Source organism: Lipotes vexillifer, unplaced genomic scaffold, assembly GCF_000442215.2.
Source record: "Lipotes vexillifer unplaced genomic scaffold, Lipotes_vexillifer_v1.1 scaffold403, whole genome shotgun sequence".
Lineage (NCBI taxonomy): Eukaryota > Metazoa > Chordata > Mammalia > Artiodactyla > Lipotidae > Lipotes > Lipotes vexillifer.
This window is the reverse complement of record NW_006782755.1, coordinates 387980-407562: the sequence shown is the minus strand read 5'-3', so window position 1 is coordinate 407562 and position 19583 is coordinate 387980.

Below are 19583 nucleotides of genomic sequence, written 5' to 3'. Positions count from 1 at the left end.
ACAGGGAACTGTACTCAGTGTTCTGTGATAACCTATATGAAAAAAGAATCTAAAAAAGAATGAATGTGTGTATATATATATAACTGAATCACTTTGCTGTACATGTGAAACTAACACAACATTGTAAATCAACTATATTCCAATAAAATTAAAATATTAAAAAAAAGAAAAAATAAAGACTATTTTGTCTGATATAAGTATTGCTACCCCAGCTTTCCTTTTTTTTTTCCATTTGCATGGAATACATTTTCCTTTCACTCACTTTCAGTCTATGTGTGTCTTTAGATCTAAAGTGAGTCTGTTGTTGGCAGCATATATTTTGGTCTTGTTTTTTATCCATTTAGCCACCCTAAGTCTTTTGATTGGAACATTTAATCCATTTTCATTTAAATAATTCTTTTATGGGTGGTATCACATTACTTTATTTGAAAGAATGGTACTAAGGAAAGAACTTAAGTAGATGTTTTGGGAATGCAAAATGGTGCAACCTCTATGGAAAACAGTATGGTAACACCTCAGAAATTTAAAAATAGAACCATCATATGTTCCAGCAATCCCAACTTTTGGGTATTTATCCAAAAGAATTTAAATTAGGATCTTGAAGAGATATTAGCACTCTTGTGTTCATTGTAGTACTATTCACAATTGCCAAGATCTGAAATCAACCTAAAAAATCTAATGTCTACTGACAGATGAATGAATAAAGAAAATTTGGTATATACGTACACTTCTTAGCCTTAAAATATAAGGAAATCTGTAATATGTGGCAACATGGATGCAACTTGGGGACATTATGCTAAATGAAGTAACCCAGTCACAGAAAGAAAAATACTTCATGATTCTACTTAACATATGAGGTATTTAAAATACTCAAATTCATGGAATCAAAGAGTGATTTGATGCTGTGGCTGAGGAAGGGGGAAATAGGAAGTTACTAATCAACAGGCATAAACTTTCATTTAAGCCAGATGAATGAACTCTAGAGATTGGCTGTGTGACATTGTAACTATAATCAACAATAATTTATTATACACTTATAACTTTATTAAGAGGGTAAATCTCATATTAAGTGTTTTTAATCTAAATAAAAAATTTTTAAATATTTTTTAAAGGGTCTATTTAAGAAACCAATAAACACAGTGCCTTTGGTCCCAATATTTCTGTGGAAGATGTCTTCTAGAGTTTGTATCCAAGTCCTGATAACTTCTTATAAAGCTTGAATATAAGAGGACACTAAAAATTTAAAGGACATAGAATGGCCTGGCTGTATAAAATTTTAAATTTTAAAATAAAACACAAAGCTACTCTAGCTGACACTGTGGTACTGGCATGAGGATAATAAATCTGTTAATTGAACAGAATAGACCAAGATGTAGGCTAGGTATAATTCCATTTTATGTGGTCATTTGACTTTTAATAAAGGCAGCAGAGCAATTCAATGGAGAAAAATATCTTTTCAACAAGTGTTTCTTAAACCACAGGAAATTCATATGGAAAATAATGAACCTTGAATTACTTCACACCATATACAAAAATTAATTCAAGATGCATCCTAGACCTAAATGTGAAAGTTAAAACTGTAAAGCTTTTAGAAAGAAACATGGGAGAATATCTTTGCAATCTGGGGTAGGCACAATTTAGAATAGGCAAAGCTTCCATAGACAGGACACAGAAAGCAATAACTATATACAAATTAATAATTAGATTTCATAAAAATGAAAAGCTGCTCATCAAAAGATATCATTAAGGAAACAACCAGTCATGTTACACATTGGAAGAAAATATTTGTAAGACATCTAACAAAGGACTGGTATCCAAAATACATAAAAAACTCATTTAACATTATTAAATCATCTGGGAAATAAAATTAAAACAACAAGTTACTGCTATATATGGACCCAAATGGCTAAATTTAAAAAGACTGATAATACCAAGTGTTAGCAAGGATACAGAGCAATTGGAGGTCTCATTCATTTTAGGTGGGGGGCGTAAAATGCTACAATCACTTTTGAAAAAGTTATGAAAGTTTCTTAGAAAACCAAACATATACCTGTCCTATCACCCAGCAACCCCACTACTAGGTGTGTAGTACCCAAGATAAATGGAAGCATATGTCCACGAAAGCATATGTTCATAGGAACTTTATTCATAATTGCCTAGAGTAGAAATGGCCCAGGAATCCATTAACAGGAGAACAAAAAAGCTGTAGTATATCCATACAGTGTAATACTATTCAGCAATAAAAGGGAATGAACTCCTGACACATGGAAACATGCGTGAATCTGGAAAATTTTAAGTTGAGTGAAAATTATAGAATAGGCAAAACCAAACTGTTGTGGAAAAACAACAACAATTGTTTCATCTGGGGGTGGAGGCAGGGATTTACTGGGAAGGGAGATGAAGTATCTTTCTGGGTTTAATGTAATATCTTGTATCTTGAAAGGGATTTGACTATATGTAAATTTTATCTCAAAGGAAAGAAATATTGAACTCTAATGATATACATGCTGAAGTGTGTGGGAGGAAGTGTACTGATATCCACTACTAACTTTGAAATGCATGAACAAAATGGTTTGATAAATAGATAGAGGGATGGTTAGATAATAGAAATGTGATAAAGTACAGTAAATTATTAGTCCTAGAATCTTGGTGGAGAGCATATGGGTGTTCACTGTAAAATTCTTTCAACCATTCTGTATGTTTGAAAACTGTCATAATAGAATGTCTTTGTTTTCCTAAACTTTGCCATGAGTTTCTATTGCTATCAGAAGAATGTAAAACCACTTAGCATCTTCTATAAGACTGTTGTTTACTTCTTTTCTATCTTCAAACTTTGGGCTTACCTTCCCTCTTTTCTTACTTTTATCATGGTACTTCTCACATCGTATTGTGATTGCCCCTTTACTTCCAGGACTCTCCTACCAAAAGCAGTGTGTCCTATTTACTCTTGCATCATCATTGCAAGAATAATATAATATAATATAGTTCCTGGTACCTAGTAAGTGTTAACAAATGAAAGAGGCATAGCTATAGTTGCTGATTTGCATAAATGTGGATGGATTTAAAACCTAGAAAATTTTGTTTTTAAATTAACTTTTCCTTTCCAGTTATGTAGTGTAAGTGCCTGACCTTAAGCTTTTGACTGCCAAGGCATTCATTTCAAAAGGCATCTGTCTTGAACATATTGCCAGTTGTATGATATGGCTACTAGCAAAACAACCAGATAAGAAACTAGGCCACCCACACCCATGAAGTTCTTTCATGAAACCTTGGGCAACCTAGTGACCCTAGTGACCTTCACTCTCCTGTGCCCTAATTCCTGCTCTGATACTTCAAATTAGTCAATAATGAAGGACCCTGCAAAAACCTAAAAACCTACGCCTCAGAGTCTAATAAATGTAGAACCCCAGGTCCACAGTGTCTCTCTTCCTCTACCTCACTGTGAGGCTTTGGGGTGTACTCTCCAGGACCTGTGAGTAATAAATTTTGTTCCTCAAAGTTCCCTAATGGTTTTTGCTGAAGTGCATCCTGCAATCGTAAGAACCACAGGACGAGCCTAGACACAACATTGGCCCCAGTGGAATAAATGTCTATGAGACTTGCTAAGAGTAATACAGCTCAGCGAGTGGCCCCAGCATTCCTAGCTGAGACTGTCACCATCAATATGCTGGGACCAACACAACAGATTATCTCAGTGATTTTTGTTGGGAATGAGTGGTAATCAGGAAAGATGACAATCTGCCTTCATTGCTATAACAATGGCCAAGACTATACTTTTTAACTTTCAGTGTCTGGGCAATAAAACCAACGCAACCCAAAATATTCAGAATTATCCAAGGAAGAGGGAAGGCCCAAATTATGATTAAATTAGATAAAATGAATACCTTTGAGATAAACCTCTACATTACAAATTAGAGCTCTTTAAAGGACTTCATGCCCAAACCACTGCTTTCCTGTAATGTAGGAAATAGGAAACTGGCAACAGTCTCTAAACAATCCTCAGCTATATTCTGAGGCCATTGCCTTATCAGGTACCATGCTTTAGAAGTCTTCATTTTTGGAGTATGGAAATGAAATTTATGGCACTTCTGGCACATCCAGTTAAGAACAGACCTTATAAACAATAAATGCTGGAAAGGGTGTGGAGAAAAGGGAACCCTCCTACACTGTTTGTGGGAATGTATATTGGTACAGCCACTATGGAGAACAGTACGGAGGTTCCTTAAAAAACTAAAAATAGAATTACCATATGACCCAGCAATCCCACTACTGGGCATATACGCTGAGAAAACCATAATTCAAAAAAAACCATGTACTGCAATGTTCATCGCAGCACTATTCACAATAGCCAGGACATGGAACCAACCTAAATGTCCATCAACAGATGAATGGGTAAACAAGATGTGGCACATATGTACAATGGAATATTACTCAGCCATAAAAAGAAATGAAATTGCGTTATTTGTAGTGAGGTAGATGGACCTAGAGTCTGTCATGCAGAGTGAAGTAAGTCAGGAAGAGAAAAACAAATAGCATATGCTAACACATATATATGGAATCTAAAAAAAAAAAAATGGTACTCATGAACCCAGTTACAGGGCAGGAATAAAGATGTAGACATAGAGAATGGACTTGAGGACACGGGGTGGGAGGGGGAAGCTGGGGCGAAGTGAGAGTAGCATCGACATATTTGCACTACGGTATGTAAAATAGCTAGTGGGAAGCACTGGGATAATGTCTTTTAACTTGTTTTAATAACAGCTTGACAACTTAAAGAGAGTTGCCCAGTTGGTAACCATTATACCTTTTTCTCATCTCCAGTGTGTCCAGAGAGAAATAGTGTCATTTTGCACAACTGTCTAGGATTATCCAGTAGGAATCCCCTGAGGGTATGGTATTGTGGCTAAGTATTCTCTCTTCTCTATTAACTCTGCAACACCCATAATTAGAAATAAGACCCCATACTTTTACTTTTTAACTAGTGTTTATTTAGCCTTACAATGAGGAGTGTATTAAAATTTTCTCTGTTTCAAAAACAACATAAGTTACAATTTAGACCAACTTATCCTCATATAATATTACCTTTTTGGGTTTTTTTTTCAGAGACAGTGATCCTTTTGATGCTGGTGTGTCCTCTTTTGTGTTTTCTGTGTGGGGTAGCATGGGAGATGATCTATTATAAATTTCAAAATATAATAGATGGCATGAAATATTCTTCTGTAAGCTTTCCATAGTTTTTGGATAGTATTTCAATAATTTTCAGTATTGATTTATCTCTCATCAATCACGAGTGGAACACTACTAAGCTCTGATAAAGCTATATAGGAAAGAAAAGAAAAAGACCTTGTCCTTGGAGTTCTTAGACTAAAGAAGAAAATATGAGAGATAAAAAAAGCTTTGCCCCATACCCTTATCTCCCTCACCCTTCCCCCAAGAACAGAGACAATCAAAACTTTCTAATATAACTTTAAGGTATCATTGTCTGGGCTAAAATAGTATGCACAGCAAGATGGCCAACTAAGACAGCTCAAATCCGCCCCCCTTAAAAATAACAGTTTGGCATCCATCTACGGACAAAAGTGTCTCTGTGGGAGCTTTGAGATCTGTCTTCTCCTGACTTCTCTGTGCTGGTTGATTTTGGTTGAAACAGATTCTAAATTCTCTCTCTCCTTTTTAAAAATTTTATTTATTTATTTTTGGCTGTGTTGGGTCTTCGTTGCTGTGCGTAGGCTTTCTCTAGTTGCGGCGAGCAGGGTCTACTCTTCCTTGCGGTGCCTGGGCTTCTCATTAGTGGCTTCTCTTGTTGTGGAGCACAGGTTCTAGGCGCGTGGCCTTCAGTAGTTGTGGCTCGTGGGCTCAGTAGTTGTGCCTCGTAGGCTCTAGAGTGCAGGCTCAATAGTTGTGGTGCACAGGCTTAGCTGCTCTGTGGCATGTGGAATCTTCCCGGACCAGGGCTCGAACCCGTGTCCCCTGCATTGGCACGCGGATTTTTAACCACTGTGCCACTAGGGAAGCCCCAGTTTCTAAATTCTCTTGATAGCAGTTCTTAGACATCATTGAACAGTGATGTTTAAGGAAAAATAGTATTTTGCTAAAAGGTTGTGAAGAAATTTTTCCAGTTAGCTCTTTACGTTATATGTCCTCCCAGTGCTTCCAACAGGTAATACTTAGTGATCAAATCTTCTTCAACAAGGTGGTAAAAACTTGAGAACTCTTAAAAAAAACTTTTTTTTCATATAATGCCTAAAGGGATTCCATTGACAAGCGGCACTGGTGAACTGATACAAGGAAACGTTAGGACTCTAAAAATTAAGTCTTAGCACTTGTATCAGACTTTTAGTTTTCAAATACATTAAAAAAAATTGATTGTGGTACACAACATAAAATATACCGTTTTAATCATTTTCAAGTATACAATTCAGTGGCATTAAGTACATTCACAATGTTGTACAGCCATCACCACTGTCTATTTCCAGAACTTGTCATCATCCCAGAAACTTGACCCAAAAAGCAAAAATTCCCCATTCCCCGCTCTCCCCAGTCCTGGTAACCTATATTCTACTTTCTGTCTCTATGAATTGGCCTATTCTATTATATAAATTGAATCATATGATATTTGTTCTTTTATGTCTGGCTTATTTCACTTACCATAATGTCTTCACTTATCATAGTATATGTCAGAATTTCCTTCCTTTTAAAGGCTGATTAATGTTCCACTATATGCATATACCTCATTTTGTGTATCCAGTTTTCTACTGATGAACATTTGGGTTGTTTTTTCCTTTTGGCTCTTGTGAAGAAGGCTGGTATAAAAATTGGTTGTGCTGTTTGAGTTCCTGCTTTCAGTTTTTTGGGGCATATACCTAGGACCAAAGCGTTTTTGCATATATCACCTTCTTTCAATTCTCTAGGGTTGACTGGTCAGATACTATTATTCTCATTTTTCAAATATGGAAATTGAAACAGAGATATAAAGTGACTTCCCCAAGGTCATCTAGCAAGTTGGAATAGAATTAGGAGGAGGATTCAGGCCGTCTGATTCATCCAGTACAGTTCTCGCTATATCTTGCTACCGTCCCATTAGACTGATTTGTTGATGAGGTCGAATCAAGAAAAATGTTATAGTGTATTGATTAGCACGGTAGCTTTCGTGGACTTTCTAAGGAACCACATCCCACATTCCAGTGATGAACCATACTATCTAGTTGCACACTGCATCAAGGCCACTCTAGGAGATTCAGTTTTTGTTCGTTTTTTACATGCTTCTCAGCATGTTTCAAGATGCAACTTATGCCATAAAAACTGCTTCCAGGATGGACCCAGAGTCTGTCATACAGAGTGAAGTAAGTCAGAAAGAGAAAAACAAATACCGTATGCTAACGCACATACATGGGATCTAAAAAATGGTACTGGTGAATCCACTGGCAGGGAAGGCATAAAGACGCAGACCTAGAGAACGGACTTGAGGACATGGCAGGGAAGGGGAAGCTGGGACAAAGTGAGAGAGTAACATTGACATAAATACGCTACCAAATGTAAAATGGATGGCTAGTGGGAAGCTACTGCATAGCACAGGGAGGTCAGCTCGGTGCTTTGTGATGACCTAGAGGGGTGGAATAGGGAGGGTGGGAGGGAGACACAAGAGGCAGGAGATATGGGGATATATGTATATGTATAGCTGATTCACTTTGTCTTACAGCAGAAACTAACAAAACATTGTAAAGCAATTAAATGCCAATAAAGATTAAAAAAAATCATGATAAAGGTCAACTCTTAAATACATTGGAAAACTTACTGAGTAAAAATTGCAACATTTAAAAAATAATAGATGTTATCTTCTAATGTCAAATTGGCATATCAGACTTTATCATTTCAGAATTGAATCTCAAAGTGTCATGAATAAACTGGTATCAGAATTAAAAGGAAAAAAAAAAAACTGCTTCCAGGAGATCCCTCTTGACTCACATGCATCACTGTGAGCTGTCACATGCTCAGCTTTTCTCTTCATGATCTGAAGACAACCAGTCAATTCATTCAGTCCAGAGCGTGAGCCACTCAAATCTACTGTTCCAAAAGCTTATAGATCACATAAATGTTAATGAGCTACTCTTGCCTTCACACAATACCTAAAACTTCTGGTTACAGCTCTTGGAAATGTGGAGGAAAGATACTTAGTGATTTCCAGAATTATATATGAATGAATTGGTTTTGTGTAGGTACCACTTTTGTTTTACATCTGTTTTAGCTGCATGAAATAAAATTCGAGTTAAGCCAAGCTTTCCATTCATGTAACCACAGACCCAGTATCCCATACTGTGGAAATGGGGGAACATTTCCATGCTTTCTCACTGTCTTTGGAGGGCTTGTGCACTCTGGGCTCCAAGTCTTGAGCAAAGGCCCTGTTTATTCAAAGAGAATTCCCTCCCCGTCTCCCACAGGAGTTTGGCTTTCATCTAAGACTGGATCATGTTGGGAGTTATCTTTCATTTTCTGGCTACCGCAGCCAGCAAACTCCATTAGCTAATTGCATTTTTTGTCTAACTACAGACCCAAAGGCACTATAAAAAGTTCAGATCTGACACACCAAGGAGGAAAAGAAGAAGAATAAACAAGCATGCTGTGAGTTTTCTACTGTGTGAGGGTACAGGCGCACTAGAGTTCTCAGCATCTTTTGCATTCCATGACCATAGTTTGAGAGGGAGCCAAGTCCAGAGTTAGACTTCAGAAGTCTTGTACTTCCCTCAAGAACATTGTCACTGATCTAAGACACAGACTGAATTTGAACCAAGTTCTCTTTGTTATGTTTCTAAATCCAAAGCAGGGATGGAGATAATCACTTTCCTTCTCCTCCCAACAAGCCTTTCCCTTGTAATGATGGGCTTTGTTCTAGGCAGTACATTTCTCAACTGTGCTCTCATGCTTGGGTAGTTTGGCAAGCTGTCTGATGCTCTGGGGCAATCTGAATCACACCTGAGGCTGATGGGTTGCTGACATATGAAGCTTTAATTAAACCAAGCTGAAAAAGGAGAGCATCTGGAAACCAGGGCTGGGCCTTGGAAGGGCCTGGGTAGTGCTTTTTTGATTGTGTGTGTGTTTTTTTTTTAAGAGACCATGTTTATCTTTTCTACCAAAAGAAGTTGGAATAACATGAATAATCTGATTGAACTTTGTCAAAATTGTGTCAAGAGAGATTTGTTTTCCTTTGTGAGTGTTATAGGCAATACTTGAAAGAGTTGAACTGGGATTTGGTCATGAAAACAGTTGTTTGAAGGGCACATGACTTTTATTTCTCAAAAGAACATCTCCCAAGGTTGGTCATCTTTGGCCTCGAGGGAAGTTATTGGGGGACCATTAAGGCAAAAGTGATCCAAAACCTCATACCAGGAGGACATGTTTCAATTCAGGACCTGAAGCAGAGGACCACTGTAAAGATTTGGTGATGCAAAAGATACTTCCCTGTTCTTGAAAGTGAACTATCTACAAAATTTAGTCTCTTATTGCTTTTAACGATACGAAAAATCAGTTTACCCACTGTGTGGATCAAAGCTGAATTGTTACTAAATTATAAGAAGAAATCAGAGTATGTTGCCATTTATTAAGCATTTATTCTGATCTAGGCATGCACTTGATACCAGGGATTCAAGAATTCATTTATTTATTAATTTGTTTATTCAGCAAATACTGTGAGCCTATTATGCACCAGGCAGGTTTTAGACATCACGGATAAAATGGCAGTATTTATTCTCACAGAGTTTACTTTTTAGTGGGGAAGTCAGACAATAAAAAAGGAAGCAAAGAAACCAACAATATAATCTTAGGGAGTGATGAGAGATTTGAAGAAAAGCAAAATGAAAATAACATGCTGCATATATCTTTGTTTATTTGCCCAGCAAAATTTTATTGGGGACCCAGAATGTGACAGGTACTGTGCCAGGTACTGAGGACCTGATGGAGATGGTACCCATGATGGGTATTATAAAGAAAATAAAGGGCTAAGACTAAGAAGAAGCAGGAGCTTGGATGAAGTCATGTGTGGTCCCAGCAGTACTTTAGACGGGGGTCTAGAAAAGCTTCTCCAGGGACCTAAATTATGAGAAGGAGGTGGAAGAGGGAACAGTGCTGTGTGTGTGGGATGATGGGTGTGTGTGTTGGTGGGGCAGGAGTGTGGGAGGGTATCATGAAGATCATTCTAGATAGAAAGAGCACAGTAATCAAAGGTTCTGAGGCAGAAAAAGTTTGGTGAGAGTTGGTCAGGAAAACCAAATTTGGTCCTGGTTTAGAAGACCTGGGTAAGCAGTGTGACCTAAGACCAAGTTGGGGCCAGCCATACGGTGCCTTGAAGCCCGTCATAAGCATTTTGAGCTTTATTCTAAGGGCAGTGTGAAGACACTGAAGAATTTTGAGCAAGGGTGTGACATGATTTGATGCGTATTAATAGCGCTTTGACCACTATGTGGGGGACAGATGAGAAGTGGGCAAGAGCAGAGGCTGGGAGGTCAGCACAGAGGCTTTTTAATAATCTGGGCAAGAGAGGTGGGGAAGGAATCCACTGACAGCCTTGTGTGTAGTAAGCGCCTCTTCCACCGTTTTGCTCACCTCTTTCCTAACTAGATCAACAAAAATCGGTCTTCCAGCTATTCCGCACTTCGGCATGCAGGCCACCAGGTACCCAGACTAATTTGAAACCTGTGGAGTTTGAGTTATCTGGAAAGACAGCTCTTACTTTAAACTTAAACCTTTATTCAGAATGTTTCCTAAGAAGCTGAATTCCTCCTTTAGACCAGAGTCTGACATTAAAAAACCACCATCACCACCACCACCGAAATCTACAACTACTTAGTATGTCAGTTGGAGTTTGAGTTGAAAGTAGAGATTGTGCAATACTAATTGGAAATAATATTGCAGCTTCAGTTTTTCTCTACCAGCATTGTCTGGCAGGATAGCACGCTCAGAACAAGAGAAACCACGTGAATAATTTTCAGATCAAATTTGCCACCTCGGCAGGAGGTGAATGTTTCAGGGTAGTGACATGGGAAGAAAGTGACTTTGAGAGAAATACAGACCTGAGTTTGAATTTCAGTTCTGCTGCTCAGCTGACAATGTGACGTGCAACAGGTCGCTGAGGTTCCTGAGTGCGTGCTTCTTTAGAAAGGGACATGATGTGTGTGTAATCATTGGTACGTCATCGATGTTCAGGGAGTGCAGCTTCCCTAGCTTTCTTCCTGGCTTCCCTCTTCTAAAGAGCATCTCCCTTTTCCTGGCTGTGACACACTCTGAAAGATCTTCAGCTAAATTTTCTTCCGTCATCCCGGAAGGAGGAAGGGGATAAACTTAACTTCCTCTCCCCTCCCCCAACCTCCTCTCCCCTTTCTCTTTTCCTCCCTCGTTTTCTCCTTCTCTCCATTTCTCTCTCTCTCTCTCTCTCCTCTTCCTTTCCTCCTTCTCCCCCCTCCTCCCCTTCCCCCTCCTTCTCTTTTCCTTCTCCTTCCTCCTTGTAGGAACAGTGCAGGTGGACAATTACATTCAAACTACAAAGCTTGGTACCAGCTACCATACTAGCTACTTTTAAAGGAAGTTATTTCTTTTTATTGAAGTATAGTTCATGTAAAATATATGTTACAGGTGTACAATATGCTGATTCTTAAGTTTTAAAGGTTATATTCCAATTATAGTTATTATAAAACCATACTAGTTACTTTTCAGGCATTAATGCAATCTTCATAATTCCTAGAGGGAAATACTAATATTATTCCCATTTTATAGATTAAGAAGCTGTGGCTTGGAGAGATTTAATGGCTTATCCAATATTATACATCCCCTATGGGATGTACTTGAATCCAGGCAGTCTGACTCCAGAGCCATTTTGGGGCACTGTTTTTTTTTTTTTTTTTGGTTTTGGGGGTTTTTTTGCATTTGTTAGATTTCTCTCTCCCTTTAGACAATTTTACTGGGTGTGGGGCATGGGGACATTGGTACTGCTTATGGCCTTGGTGGACAGGTGGGGAGTCATGCCAGGAAGTAAGTAGGATTTGCTGTTTATGCAAGTGCATGGATGTGTGTGCCTTATTCATGAAAAATTGCTTTTCCCCCTTTATTTTCCACCATCTGTGTCGCACCTGGAGGTGCTCAGTATTTTCCAGAAATATAGATGATTCATACAATTATTTTCTTATAATATCTAACCTCCCAGAGGAGGGACCAGAGGGGAAAGTTGATTTACAAAGATCAGTTTTGCTTTTAAAGGCATCTTAATTTGGTGAGTTGGAGAACGCCAGGCTGCTAATTGATTAGTTTGTTTCTTGACCTGCTAATTGAGATTTGGTCCTTATTCACATGGCCCCTATGCAGTTTTGGCTTTAGTTGTGTGTCTTGATCTCAGCTTGCCAAAATCAGATGCTTTGGGGTGTAGAGTTAGCAATCTGGCCATGCATCTGGACATGTAATGTAGATGCCACTATGGAAAAACGAGGAACTTCCCTCCCAGTTAGAGAAGATTGTTCTGTTGCTTCTCTGTTGTTACAAGCTTGTTCTTGTAAATACTTCCACCACTGTAATCCCAAAGTATAAGGCAATTTTTTTTTGAAAAAGGAAATCTGTGTATGTTTAAATGTTATTTATATTACAAAAGAAGGCTCTCCGTAAGTGCTTGGCAGTGACAAGCTGACTTAGATGAAATAGTCCATCTAGGAGTAGGTTGAGCGAGAGAGGTTTCATGCGAATTTTAACTACCCTTTTCAGAGAGGTGAGAGCCGCACTTCTGTGTGCAGAGAGGGGAGTAGGTTAAGGACAGGGATTTCTGCCAGGTTGGCAACCTTTGCTGAATTCTCCAAGTCTCTTGTGTGCGCCCATCCTCGGCTAAGTCCTGCTCTGCATTTTCCTTAGTGTCTTCCTTCTGAGTCCTCTGTCTGCTGGGTGGTCAGCTGCCTCGTTCATTGCATTTACATCCACAGACCAACCATAAGCAGTAAACATTTGTTTTTTCTTTTCAAAACTATCTTTCCGTATTCCAAAAAGAGAAGAGAAAAAAAGTTATTCGAAACTTCTGAAGTAATTAAAAAAAAACTGTCAAGTTTTCTGGTTTGTAAAATGGGAAAAACAGCTTACACTTTTCTGAGGATGAATATGAGATATTTAAAGCATAGAGAGTGCAGGGCCTCGCCTTCAGTAAAGGCGTGTACTGTTTAATGCGTATTTTAGTGTATTTCTGCACGTTTACCTGTTTGCCTCCACCGTGCTTCTCTCCTCCCACCCCTTCCTTCCTTCTGTCCCTCCTTCTTTCCAACATATAAACCGTAGACTACATACAAATTGATAACCAACTTATCATAGTTATTTTGTCTACGGGATTTAAACCTAGTAATCCTTACTGAGTAGAGCCCCATACCCCATACCCTGTTCACTAAGTTTTTGGTCAATACCTGTTTGTCGTTCTGTTCCTTTGCCACAGAGTCAGGAATGGAGCTGGATTTGAAAACACTCTAGCCCTATGTCCTTCCCTCCCAACCTCATTCCTTCTTAACTTTCCACATGGCTAATAACTGGACAGAGCCAAGTTCAGGAAACATATGTGATGATTTCAAAAGATGTGTTTGACAAGGAAGCACTTACAAAGGCAGAATATTCTCGGAATCACACACAGTGAAGCTGACTAATAAGTTGTTGAAATAAGAAGTTGTCCCACTTGGGCTTCTTCTTTTGTTCCCTTGTCTCCATCTTCCCTTCAGATTTCTTCTCATCTGGTTATGCGGTTGAGTCAGAATTTAAACTTGGGGATCATTTTGCCCAGAATCGTTTTGCTCCTGACACAACTGTGTTAGAAATCCGGCTGAGGTGAGATGACCTCTTATTTCTCTTCCAACCCTATGATTCTGTGATATTTTTATGAACAGGAGGAGGAAAGCTATGCCATCTAATGGCATTTACTCTTTTGAAAATTTCCCAAGAGCGCATGACTTGAAGTCTATTTATTCAATTCCTCTGAAAGTTGGGTAGTCTTTAAACACGTGTCAGGACAGCCTGGCTTAAAGCCTGTATATTTTACTAAGAGGTTGGTGGGCTTATTTGATTTAGCTCATGTTAGAAGTTTAATTGTTTTTTTCTTCTCCATTTTTTTGCTGGCAGCAACTATATCTAATAGAATAAAGCTTTGTCCAAGCACCCGCTCTCATTCCTTACACACATGAGATGGGAACTGTGGATGGCTGGTGTTTTTTTGAGGTTCCCAATGGACCATGTGTTTCACATCAAGCGAGCAAATACCTTTTCAGCTGAACAACCTTTCAGCGGCCTCAAGTTTCCAGACCAGACTTTACCTCTGGGCTCCAAACAGATCCAGCCTGACTTCATGTTGGTTCACCCTTAATTTTGGCATAATAGATGCTGATTCATGAGAGCAGGTTCCAAAGACCTGCTTGGGATTATGCCTGAAGTCTCATATGCATTATTTTTCCCCAGCCCAAGTCTTGCCATCCTCTTACGGGAAGCCTGGTGCATATTGATGGCATAGTGATAACGATGCCCCTGGTTCTTCCTAAGAGCTTTATGAAGATGGTATGGCTATTATCCATACTTTACAGATGAGGAAAGAGAAAAGGAGATTTAGGGAGATAAAGCTGGCTGCTCAAGACTGAAAAGTTAGCAGGCAGAGTCATGATTAGAATCTAGATTTTAACACCACGGTTCAGACTCTTAACCCACATCCCAATCTGTGCCTACAGCAGGAAGGGTAAGTACTAAGCACTGAGAGAGTAAGACCATTTTTTCCACGTTTGATCAAGTTAATTTAGGGCCAAAAGGATCTTTGAGATCATCTGACCCCACCTCCTTTGTTGATGGAGTCAAGGCTTGCAATGGCAGGGACTTGGTCAAGGTCACACCACCGGCAGTGCCAGCGCCCTGCAGTGCCAGCACCAGAACGAAGACACCCTGTACTCTTTCCAGAACCGGGTGTGGGGCAGGGGCAGGAGTCTGAAATTACAGAGGCGAGAGAAGGTGCTGGCCAAGAATCAAGAGAACTAAGATTTTGTCCTAAATGAAAAATGAATTTACATTTCCTTGAAATAAAAATATATATTAAAGTATCCAATACATGTAAGGGATCTGGAAAGCTTTCCTGGTCAAGTCCTTCAGGAAAATCCACACTCCTTCCAGGATCTACAAGGTGATGTATGATCTCTCCCTGGCTCTCCATTCCAAGCTTTCACAGTGTGAGTCTCTTTTGAGTCCTACAGTCCAAACTATTTTCTTTTTCCTTGGGCTTTTTGCTGCCATTTCACCTGCTCCCCAGCCTTTCCTTTGTAGGGCTGGTTCCTTCTTTTTTAAAAAATTTTTTAAAATTGAGGTATAATTGACATATAACATTATATTTTTTTCAGGTGTATGGCATAATGATTTGATATTTGTCTGCATTGCAAAATGATTGACTTGGCTCCTTCTTTAAGCTTCAATTTTTTTTTTTTTTTTTTTCTTTTTTTTTGGTACATGGGCGTCTCACTGTTGTGGTCTCTCCCGTTGCGGAGCACAGGCTCCGGATGCGCAGGCTCAGCGGCCATGGCTCACGGGCCCAGCCGCTCCGCGGCATGTGGGATCTTCCTGGACCAGGGCACGAACCCGTGTCCCCTGCATCAGCAGGCGGACTCTCAACCACTGCGCCACCAGGGAAGCCCCAAGCCTCAATTTAAATATTCATCCATATAACCAACAGGGACCTATGTAGCAAAGGGAACTCTGCGCAATATTATGTAGCAAACTAAATGGGAAAAGAATTTGTAAAAGAATAGATATATGTATAACTGAATCACTTTGCTGTATACCTGAAACTAAAACAACATTGTTAATCAACTATATGCCAATATAAAATAAGAAGTTAAAAATAAATTCATCCATAGACTTCATTTAAATAAAGAGAGAGCTTTCCTGACATCACTGTATGTATGAATGCTTTCTGCCCTGTCCTTTAACATTTTACCTATTTTTTCACCGTTAACCACTATTTGTATCTAGTTCTTTGTTACATCACTTGAGTAATGTTTGTCGCTCTTGCTAGGTTGTAAGTCTAGTGAAGTCAGGGCTGTGACTGTGTTGCTCAGTACCTATAACCTGGCACATTTGTTGAACAAATGCCTGGCTGGCTGGTCGGTTGGCTGGATAAATGAATGAATGAATTTCCATCTCCCAACCCGATATCCACTCCCTGGAACAGTATTATCTGAAGCTCCTATAGTGGAGAGATTTTGGTATTCCAATCAAATTCAACTTTATTTTCTAAGAGCAGTAAACTGAAATTACTGATGCTTCAGTGTGAATTTTTTTTTCAAACTAAATAGCTAGTCACTTAGCAAAAGCCCAAGAGAATGGGACAGAAGTAAGGCATTATTGGGGGAAAAAGGTGACAAATCCAGAACTGTCAGGGCTTGGAGGTACTCAGTGTGTGTAATGCATGCATGCATGGGCCTGCTTGAAGCTTCCTTTTCCAAATTTTGAACAATTAAGAAAAAAACCTTCTCAGTTGTAATTAATGCCTACTTCCTCTTCCTATAAATCAAGCGCCTGCTATATTGGAGTTCCTTTCTCTACTGAAGAGACTGTGTCCAACGCCTCTTCCTGTCCCTGAGTCCTAGTCCAGTACCAGGTGCTCCACTATTGCTTATCAGACCATCTTCACACAGGAAATGAGTATATACATTTTGGAACAAAATTAGTCTCCAAGTATTTTATAAATATACAATTAATAACAGTAACAATATTAGTAGTTATTATTGAGTGTTTACATATGCCAGGCGATATGTGGCTTTGCTTTCACTATAATTTAATTCTTAAAATGACCTTTTGAAGTAGGCACTTCAGTTATTTCTGGGTCACAGGCAAGAACATTGAAGCAAAGGTAAAGAAACAAAATGAAAAAAAAAAGACCAAACTTTCCAAGGTCATACAGCAGAAAGTGCAGAGCTAGCATTCCAAGCTGGTCTCTTTGATTCCAGAGCTAATGCACTAAACACTCTGCCACGAACACAAGTCTTTTCTCACCTTCCAATTCTCCTGACAAGGAGAACTAGACACGGAAGCCCAAGAATGATCTACCTGACGGCAGGTACTAAAGCAGCTGCAGCAAGGAGGTCCGGCTGCCTCTGGATAAGCAGGTAACCACAGGGGCTTCTCCCTCCCCTCCTGTAACACTCCCCCCCAAACCCTGTGCCCCATTGTGTGATTCCCACAGAACTTGGCAGCAGCCTTGGGGGCATGGGATTCTTCCAAGGAGGACACTGGAACTGGTTTCTAGTTAATGTTCATAGTTGAGGGGTAGTGGAAAGACACCAGGCCTAAGTGTGGCTCTTAACATCTGTGATTTGGGCACAGCATTTAACTTCTCTAGGGCAGAGTTTTCTCATGGGTCCATGAGGACAAGGCTAGTGGTGACCTAACAATGCTGTTGTCAGGACTAAAAGAGCATGCTGCATTGGAAAGTGTTTTGTATACTGCACTATCTTATAAATGCAAAGGTTATTTTTAGTGGTGGCTCTTTGAAAAATTTGATGCTGTTTGGTCCAGGCATAAGTGATCTCAGTCTTTGCTGATTGACTGGCACAGTATGTAGGGGTCCAAAGTCCTGAGTTCCATTGGCTGCTGTCCAGAATGTAGTGGCGGGGGGTAGGGGGCGTGGATCCCAGGCTTCCAAAGTGATGGCCCTCACAGCTGGCTTCCCTTGTTGAGAAAGCTCAATGAGCCTTGGCCATAGGTTCCCAGATATCTGGAGTTTGCCCATAAGGACTCATTGCTGGGCAGTCATGATACTGGTAGCTAGATACTTTGTCCTTTACTGACAGTCAGCCAAGCCTTGCGTAGTGATCGCACAGGCAAATCACTACTGGGGGAGGAAAGGAAACACTTCTAATCATTTCTGAGTCAGCTTTCTGACTTACTGGTTTTGTTCCTTCCCACGTGAAGCATTTATAGAAACGTGCTTGGCTCAGAGAAACACGCTTCACTGGTTGGAGAGACGCATGCCTCCGTTAGGGGTGTTGAGTGGCTCAGACAAGGTTCTAAAGCGAGAGATGAATGGTTTCATGTTTTGCGGTTCTGAAAGTTGGGGATAAGACTTCCTTTGACAGAGGGTTGAGCGAACCGATGAGACTGAACACAGAGTGCTTCCCCTTAGCAAGTCCAAAGCAAACCACTTTTGACTTCCAGTGGAAAGTCCAGCTACGTCCTCACGTCACTGTTTGTAAAGTGTTGCATTCCTTGGCAGGAGAATATATAGGCAAATCGCAAAAGGAAACAGAAATCATGCAAAATCTTCCTTTTGGTGGTGAGACCTCTACTTTTTCTTGTTGGTCCTGGAGGAGCTGACAATGGCCGCATCTTTCATCACCATTTTCATAACTCCTCTTGAAATGAAAGGGAAATCAATGTTCTGCCACTAAAAGTAATGGGAAGGCTGACAACTCCGCTTCTCTACACACGCAGGACCACTTCTTACCCTGTCTGAAATTTGGTCTTAGCCCAACAAGACCAAAATTCCGGAGCACCCCGGAGTTGTAAGCATATGAAGCAAGCTGTCAGTAACGGAGCAGGTCTGTGTACCACAGTTACACACGTGTCTGGTAACAACTTGTCCTTAAATGTTGTTCTGAGTGTTTGCTCTGAACTTTGAAGTCACCACCAGCAAACTATCCTTTACCCTTGAACAGTTTAGATGACATATGCTCTTGTAGGGTATTGTGTATGTGTATATATATATATATATATATATATATATATATATATATACACATACATATATATATATATATATATATATATATATATATATATGTATTATACTCATCTAGAGATATATCCTATTGGTTCTTGCTAAATTTGGTCCAAGCACCACCAGTCTGATCAAAATCCTATACAAGAAAAAAATGCCTTTAAATAGGACACAAGCGGGACATAAGGTTTTTGATACATAGATAAGGACATTTTTGTCCTAGTGAAAGGCTCTGCTCTGTCATTCCTTTGTGCCTGGGATTTTGCTGTCAAAGGTGGGACCCAGGAGGAGGAATATTTATTTTTTACTTTTTTCTTTTTAATTTATTTTTTGGGTGCGTCAGGTCTTAGTTGCAGCACACGAGATCTTTGTTGCGGCATGTGGGCTTCTCTCCAGTTGTGGCGTGGGTTCCAGGGCACGTGGGCTCTGTAGTTTGCGGCTCGGGGGTCTCTAGTTGAGGCACATGAGCTCAGTAGTTGTTGTGTGTGGGCTTAGTTGCCCCGCAGTATGCGGGATCTTAGTTCCCCTGTCAGGGATCAAACCCACGTCCCCTGCATTGGGAAGTGGATTCTTTACCACTGGACCACCAACAAAGTCCCTATTCTTTACTTTAAATAGACCTTTTGTGTGTGTGTGTGTGTGTGTGGTACGCGGGCCTCTCACTGTTGTGGCCTCTCCCGTTGCGGAGCACAGGCTCCGGATGCGCAGGCTCAGCGGCCATGGCTCACGGGCCCAGCCGCTCCGCGGCATGTGGGATCTTCCCGGACCGGGGCACGAACCCGTGTCCCCTGCATCGGCAGGCGGACTCTCAACCACTGCGCCACCAGGGAAGCCC